At 44.6% G+C, this 8,775-nt stretch overlaps 1 protein-coding gene across 2 annotated transcripts in view; it reads left to right on the plus strand.

Annotated features, from left to right (window-relative positions):
- TRAK1 (trafficking kinesin protein 1) overlaps positions 1-8,775 on the plus strand; it is a 190,442-nt gene that overhangs the window by 49,864 nt on the left and 131,803 nt on the right. For both annotated transcript variants that reach the window (XM_032763372.2, XM_032763373.2), the window contains exon 2: positions 5,128-5,422. The gene's annotated coding sequence lies outside the window, so the exon portion shown is untranslated. The remainder of the gene's footprint in view (positions 1-5,127; positions 5,423-8,775) is intronic.

Here is an 8,775-nt window from a genome sequence, read left to right on the forward strand (position 1 = left end):
GCCCGGAGATTATCAGCAGCTAATGTGGTCACTAGGGAGGTTTCTCTTTCTCTTCAGAAATATGTACTGGAGAGAGAGAGAGGCGTCCCTTCTCATAAAAACATTTAGGTTCTAGGACTCTTCCAACTAAACAGATGTCTTAGACCATGTGTATGGAAAGATTCTTGGATCCTTAAAATCCAAACCAATCTTTTTTCTAAAAAATGTTGAATATTCAGTAGACCTGAAGAGCAGGACCACAAAGCGTCCCCATGATAGGTGCATCACATAGTCCTTTTTTCTGTTCTTCCAGGAAAAAATGCTTTGTGTGATATTTGTGTCAAGGCTAGTAATGCATTTACAGCAGAGTTGCTTTTAGTGCTGGCTGCAGAAGAGGTTCATCTTGTATTCCTGTGGAACACAGAAGTGGCCGGTCCATATTGTGGTATAAGATGCAATAAAAACTGAAACTCAGATTGACTGACTTGATTGCAAGATCTTTTCTTAAACAGCCCTTTAAACTTAGGTAGGAGTGAACTTCGTAGTACTCTGCATAGCCATGGGTTCAGTATCCACTCTTTGGCCCTTATTGAGGCACACCAGTGGAGATAAAGTCCTAAAGTGGAAGCTTCTGTCGGAGTTGTCTGGGAAGAAGGAACTGGAGGGGGGGAAGCGCACAGTGCCTGTTATACCACGCCATGGAGGCACCACTTCAGGGGTTGCTAGGGGCTCTCCCCTATGGGTACTGCTAAGGGAAAAACTTCTGACACTGATGCACATGGTGAGCACTCACACCTATTGTGGAATAGACACGAGCAACACATCTCGAAGAACACCAGTTGCGGAAGAGGTAACTGCCTTTTCCCTGACCCTGGTTGCAACAAAGGGCCGGTGCAACCATTTAGGCGACCCTTTGGGGGGGGGGCACCATTTTTTTTGGCAGTGACCGCAGCGGCCAGATCTTCGGTGACCCTGGTCGCCGCCAGCATTTAGGTGAAGGGAGCTGGGGCAGGGGAGGGGTGCCTGCAGCAAGTAAGGGGGGGAGCAGCACACAGGGGAACTCCCCGCACCTGCTCACCCCCACCCCGCCTCCTCCCCGAGCATGCCATGGCTGCTTCACTTCTCCCGCCTCCTAGGCTTGTGGCGCCGCAAGCCTGGGAGGCGGGAGAAGTGAAGCAGCCACGGCATGCTTGGGGAGGAAGCGGGGCAGGGGTGAGCTGCTTCACTTTTCCCACCTCCCAGGCTTGCGGCACCAATCAGCTTAGGCGCCGCAAGCCTGGGAGGCGGGAGAAGTGAAGCCTAGGGCGCGAAACAGCCTTGCACTGGCCCTGTTGCAACACTGTTGCATTTTGTAATAGGCCATAAAAGTGTGTTTGTACTATGAAGAGTTACACTGTAGAGTAACATTTACTGACTCTAAGATTTCTGCATCAATTGTTCTTGGCTTTCAAATTTGAAAAAAAAAAATAAACAAACTACGAGTCTTGCAAATGCTGCTTAGCTCTGAAAGTCACACTTTTTTTTTTTTAATTTCACAGACCTGTACTTTGGTACCGTGATCCCCATGCAGCTCCATTTTCTTGTAGCTTAGCCAAGAATTCCGCTGATGTTCAGGAAGCAATATAATGTAGTTCCCACTCTTTCAGCCGAGTTGACTGTGAAGGTCTAATGGGAGCAATAACTTATTTTTGTCCCTTCCTCTTAGCATATGCACAATATGCCTCAGATGGCATGTGACCAGGATTCATCACCGAATTTGGTCCACCGGTCGGATCATTAGCTTCCCCAGCTTGGGTCAGATACTGACAGGGAGTCCGACATGAATGCTGATCCATTCCCCCATTTTTGTCCCTAATGACACCAGGTAGTACTGTGAAGTACCAGTATAGCTGTCAATTAAACTTTCAAATGTACATCAGGCCTAAGAGGCAGTCATTTTTATGAGGGGTCCTTTTCAGGATAGAATACATTTTAAACCATGCTAATTTGGGATTTTTTTATGAGCAAAAGGAGTTCATGACCTGGTCCTTTGTCTTTAAAGGAGGAGCTGCCTGCACTGTATACCATTGTGTAAAAGTCAATATTTACTGTATTACAATATTTAATTTTTATGATACATAAAATACATCCCTTGTATTTCCTGTATTCAGATCAGAAAATAACTATGGTACATTTAACTACCATGTCCAGTAAATTTTGGGTTTCTTTTGTTATGGCTGCTTGCAGGACATTTTAGAAATATATATCTGACTGCTTTAGATTTAATTTGAAGAATAAATTCCTCAGAAAAGTGTCTAAGTATAAATATCTTATTCAACATATTTGCTTTCTATGTATCTTTGGGTTCAGTCTGAGTATTGATCCAGTCTAGGCAAATATTGCTAAAATAATTATATGAATATCCACTTGCATTTTTAATAAATTAATTCCAGCCACATGGGCATGCCTTTTGTGATTGCTTTCTGTAAACAGTTTAGTGAAGAAGTTTGCCGCCAGGAATGTTCATGAAAAGAGTTTAATATACACTCCTGTGTGACTTGTAACCAATCATGTGACCAGTGATCTATGTCAAATCTCAAATTTTGAATAAATCATACTTGTAGCAAACTTCTTGGAAATGAGCTTCCACAGATGATTAATTACTTGGTGAATAATTTTGAATAACGAATTCAAGAAAATTGTGATCTGCATGCAAACAATTTTCAAGTAGGAAATAAAAAAGATGAAATGTGTTGAATTATCTTTGTGAATTATCCACACAGCTCTGTTATTGACCAAAACCAGCTTATTCCCAACTACAGGGTTAATGTAGCTATAGAAGTGAAATCTCATTATATTCTTCCAGGGATCAACAAAATTCTTGACTGAATTCTGTTTGCAAGTGGCTGGTGATGTAAGAAGTGGAGCTTTTTTCAGATCTCAGACTGTCTGGGGTGGAGAGAACTGATTTGACCTTATTGCAGTGACCTAGGTGGTATGCTAGATGAATGGAGGGGCTTATGTTGAGTGGATGCCAGATGTAATGAAACTTGCTGTATTGTATTCTGGTCACTGCTTGCAAATATTTCAGTGATTGTGGGTGTGTGAGAGAAGGGTTTGGAAAAATCACTGGAAGAAGGGAACCCCGAGGAAGAATATATTCACAGAAGATACTGTATTAGTATCCATGACCATTGTAAATGCCAGTGTCTCATCTGTTCGAAACTCACTTATACATGTTTGATCGATAGAAGTGTAATTTAGGGGGAGACACTTCTTACAAGCCGTGCCTGAGAGGTTCCTCACTCATTATAATTGTAAAAGGAAAGATTCATAAGGGTGGGGGGAGAGGGAGTGTGGGAATGAATACTGCCGTTACTTGATGTTTCCATAGACATCATTGTTCCTGTGAACAAAGGGTGAGCTTTACCCGATTGAGTTTTCTATTACAAATATGATTCATGGGGTATGATGGGATCATGAGGAAATGGAGACATAAAATGCTTTTTAGTCAGTTGATACGTTTTCAGCGTGCTTCCTTGCTGTGCCTTGGAACACTTCTCTGTGAACTGTGAAGGAGGAATGGAGATTATTCCTTAATTCCAGTTTCACGTAAAGAAAAAATTTGTAACAGCAGTCGTCTCTCTTTGATTATTCCAGCATAGCAACTTGACAGGGGACAAGTTTAAAAATAACCAGTACAAACGACCCAGTTGTTCTGCAAAGCTGCATGCACTGATAGCTAGGTAATAAAGGATACTAGGCAGAAGAGCCATGAGCTTTTTGCTAAAGCACTCACTGGGGATTTTCCCCTTTCTGTGGCTGCTACAGCAGAGGAACACTGCATTTAAGGATATGGCATTTTAATATAGAGAAAAATGATTGTCCCATGGTGATTGTAGTGGAAGGAGAGTGCAATTTCAGCTTTGTGTTTTGAATCTAAGAGTCATTTTCAGGTTATTTAGCCTTGACAAAATGCCATAATGCATAAATCATCATGATAAAGTATGAGACATTTTAGAACTAAGACTGACTGTCTGTCAGTCTCCCTATATCTCTGACTTAAAGGTAAATATGAGTTGTGCAAGAGGTCTGGATTTTTTGGGTCTTAATACTCATCCCTGTTGAAAAATACAGACTAAGCTGAGAAGAGCACACATGTGAAAGGTCGTAAAATATTGTAAATGAGTCTTGGATGTTGCTAGGTGTGCTGTGACCCCCTCTAGATGTCTGGTAGTTCTCTGTGGGACCACAGGCCTGTGCCATGAGCTTAGAGGCAGGTGCTGTAGGCACTCTGAGCACTGGGCTCCACAGACTTCAGTGAGCTCCCATAAACACTCAATTGAAGAAAGTAAGAGGATTATTTTAGTAGGGGGTGCTAGAAAATAAAATATGCAAATAGCCCAGGCACGAGGACATTAGCAGTTACAAACAAGTCAACCACTTGTTTGTCACTCACTAACACTTCCTCCAAGTGTATAAAATTAACTCAAGTTTGTCCTTCTCCTGAAGGCAATGAAGCACTTGAAGACCTCATTGGTTAGAGCTCAGGTCTTTTATCTGTGGTGTCATTTTTGCAGTTGCATTCACACGTGCTTGCAAACCAGTGCAATATATTCTTTTGTTCTTTTGCTGGCTCCCTGAAAGTAATAGGCTGTTTTGCTTCTCCTTGCAGCCCAGTCGAGCCCTCTCTTTGCAGCCTGATCCCAGGCAGCTGTTTTTGCTCACATGCAGTCTCTAACTCTCTCCCTAACTTGATCCTCTCTGATGTCAGGATTTTACTTCCTTTTTCTGGTATTCTGAAACACAGACTCCTCTACTGGCTGAATCTTGAACTGGGTAAAATAGTACCCTCCACTGGTTAGGCGGGAGGAATGGTGGTAATGCCCTAGCATATTCATTACAATATGTTCTTTGGCTGATGGACTATATTAACTCTAGAGAGGACTTGACAAAAAAGAAGAATCTGACTGTTTATCTTATGATTTCAAATATTGATGTAACAGGCCTAACACCTGTCTGTGGATGAAGTTATTACACCGTGGGTATTTGTCTTGTAATATTTGCTGAACTTATCATGGAATTAATAGAATATTTGACAAATCTATTTTGACTAATTTTGTTAGAATTGCCTGAATTTAATATATGCTGCTTTTGTGTGTTTTTCAGACCTCTCAAGGAACCCAACACTAGAAAGAGACAGGGTTGCGTTTCTGTTTGCCAGACCCAGTCTCCAGCACTGGTCCCCCTGATGGCAGTTTGTACATCCCTGTGAAACCTGCCAAGCTGGACGCCACAGCTTTGCACGACTGCACTTTGGCTGCCACTGTGCCCCCTTCAGAGCCAACGAACCATGCAGTCTTAGCCTGTGACACAGGCATCCATGAAGAGCACTATGTGAGTGAAGCAGTGGAAAATGATGTGCCGGACTACAGAGAATACAGAGATGCCTGCACCATTACTGGTATGCAATAAACGAGATTATTCTACCGCTTTCTTGAGATAGTTACACAATAGCTAAGTTTCCTTTTCCTTAATGAAACAACTGCTGACATAGCAGCTTCATAACATAAATAAATCAGTTACTATTCTAAAAATACTGTGTTTTCTCATCTGGGATATAGTGTTGAAGAGTTCTGAATCTTAAATGAATTCCCAGTCACAACACTATAAGAGAGTTAAGGTTTTGCAAATAGGCCATTAGTTTATAATTGTATAATTAATTATTGCAGTTACCATGGAAAAATCAACTTTGAACTCAGGCAATTTGGAGCTCAAGTTTAAAAACAAACCTCAAATTGAGGAATTAAAAATATTGTAGCTCAACATAAGTTCATTGCGGGAAATTATGGAAATACGTAGTTGTGTTACTAACTGTAACTTGGCTCTCTTGTTAATGGGAAAGCTCTAACAGTTGCCACGTGAAAGAAATTAAGTTGCCGAGTGTCTGATGCTGTTGCTGTTGTGTTTGCCTCTCAAAACAGCAACCAGAGGGAGGTTATACTCTGTTGCCATCTTTGCTGTGTTAGCTCTGATACTGTAAGAGATAATGCATTTCCCCGTAAAGCCTGAAGTTCAAAGAACTAGTTATGCCATTTGTTCCTTGTATAGTAATGGTTACTGTAACTGAACATAATCAATTATATGGACATCAAATGATCAAAACTTCCTTTCCAAGACCTTTATTGGCAAAGCTTTTGAGGTCTTATGCTCAACTTAATGGTATTTCTCTGTTTTGGATGTAATGTGATAACTATTGAACACCAAATCTGAATATGGCAAGGCACCGCTGGGCCCTGCTGTCCTGCCACATCCACAAATCAGCCAGAGACTTCTGCGTAGGTTCAGTCACCTGTGCTCATTATTTACAGTGTACCTTCTCACCACTTTCTAGCTACCAGCAACTTCACTATTACAGCCTCAGGGACTGCTAGCTCCTGCAGCCAGCAGAGAAGAGCTCCTGTTCCCTCTAATTCTCTGACTCCTTCTTTTCCTTCTTTCCTGCCAGCCTTTATATAGCCCCTGGTTAACAAGGCTGGCAGCTGTTCTCCGTTTGCCAATCAGGCCTGGGTTTACTCAGCCAGCTCCAATTCCCCTTTCTCAATTATAGCTGGTATGACAGAGGCCTGGCTCAGATTTTCTTAGCCAGCACCCTGTTTCACACCTCCCCTGTTATGAACCAGCGGGGTTCGTCCGGGAGAGTCTCTCCCCTTCATTCAGGTGATCCCCAGCATCATTTTGTGGCGGGGGGAGGCTTCATCTCCCACCCGCAGAAAGTACACTGCGTGGGGGATGAATGCCCTTATAGCTCTGCTGCCACCCACAGGTCCTCACACCAGTCGCATCCCTGTGGGTGTCTCTTCTTCTTTACCTGCTTTTCTACCAATAGGGGGTCGGGTTCTCCCAAGCCACCAAGCGGGGTCCACGTCTCCTCTCCTGTGAGCTGCTTTGTGGGGATCTCCAGTTGCTCCTTTTTTCCCCTCTAAGGGGCTTGGGCTGGCCCTCTCCCCCGCATCTCCGTCTCGTCTTTCTACCCTATCTGGGCTCTGTTGTCTAGGGTTTCCATGTTCGCTTCCCCGAGGCCCCTGCTCCTCTTCCTCACTGGGCCTTCTCAATTTAGGGCTCCCCACCTCCTTCTTTGGGGAACCTTTCCTTTTCCCTCTGGGGGGAGGGCCCCAGTCCATACCGAACACAGTGGGGTACGGTAACCCCTCTATGGCCCCAACTCACTTCCATTTAAATTTGCCCCATGCTTCTAGGGACACATGGGCCATCAGGCAGTATTTCCTATCCCCATGGATATACTCCAGGGTCATCCGTGCACCTGGAATTATCCAGTGCAGTTTTATCAGCCCCCTCTGGACAAGTGAGCAGCCTGAAGCCGTATCCACCAGGCCGGTCTGGGGTTTCCTCTCCACCCTTACTGGGATGATGGACAGCCTCTGCCCACTTTCCCACCCTCTAGCATTAGTCCAGCCAAAAAATTTGTCAGTCTCCCTTTTTGTGTCCTGGCCGCCTGCACTGCCAACAAACGATTGCGCTGGCTCTACTGGGAGCTCCTCGGAGTTCCTCCTTCTTCCTCTCCGGGCCTTTTCCGGGGAGGGGTTCCCTCGGCTTCTTCCCTAACTCTCTCTCTAGAGAGAGTGCCCTCCCTTCAGAGGACTTCTGCCTTTGTTTATTCCTCAGTCAGCTTGACCGCTGCATTGACTATACTTGCTGATGTCACCTGACCCAGACTCTGATATTCTTGGGGAAGCCCTGTAGCAGTTATTCTAGGACCAGGGTGTCCATTATTTCTCCCACCATTTGCATCTCAGGCTTCAGCCAGTGGGTGGCCCCGTCCATCACTCTGTGAGCAAATGCCTGGGGCCGCATGGCCACCATCCATCTGGCCAACTGGAACTTTTGGCGGTATTTCTCTGTTGACAGGCCGACCTGATCTAGGACTGCTGCCCTCACCGCCTCATAGTTTGAGTCTTTTCGTCACTCAGTGCCATACAGGCCATTTGAGCTTTGCCAGCTAGGTAGGGAGCCAGCCGTAGGGCCCAGGTTGCCCTATCATAACTGGTGCCCGTGATTACCCACTCAGACATACCGAGGAATGCATCTGGGTCATCTACCGGGCCCATTTTAGAGAGTCCCAAGCCCCTTGGCTAGGTGCCATCCCCTATCGCAGGACTTACCTGCTCTCTTGTACAGAAATGTAGGCTTTTTTGCTATTCTGCCTGCCAGGTTAGCAAGGCTTGTCTCTCGCCCTGGTAGGACTGCTGGAAGCCTTGCAGGGCCTTCTGCATCTGCTCCTGCTGCCTTACAAGCCATTGCAGGGTCTCCTTCATCTCTGGGCTGCCAACCACATCCATTGGCTCGGGAAATGGAAGGGGGGGACACACAGAGAACTTGTTGGGGAAAATGGAGGGATGCAAGGAGCCCCTGCTGTGTGCAGTGAGTCTGACCTACAGAAACTATAAAGTATGTAATACTCTAACCAGAGAATTTTTTTCAGATGAAATTGAATAATCTAGATTTGTACCACTATGTATTAAATTAGGTGAAGCAGCCTCCATGCCCTTCGAGTAACCACTTCCTTCCTCCTAAAAGAAGTGAGTTTTATGAGGGTCTTCAAGTAGCCTTCCGCTAATAACCATCAATCTCTGCCATCAAGCCCTTCGATATCCTTTTAATTTGATTCACATTACAGTTTAAACCTGAGGAAACTACAATGCATTGGTCACCTCCCAGAAAACACCATCCTAGCCACCGTGGATGTAGAGGCTTTCTACACAAACATCCCACACACAGATGGAATACAAGCTGTCA

This window comes from Chelonoidis abingdonii, chromosome 2, assembly GCF_003597395.2.
Source record: "Chelonoidis abingdonii isolate Lonesome George chromosome 2, CheloAbing_2.0, whole genome shotgun sequence".
Classification (NCBI taxonomy): Eukaryota; Metazoa; Chordata; order Testudines; family Testudinidae; genus Chelonoidis; species Chelonoidis abingdonii.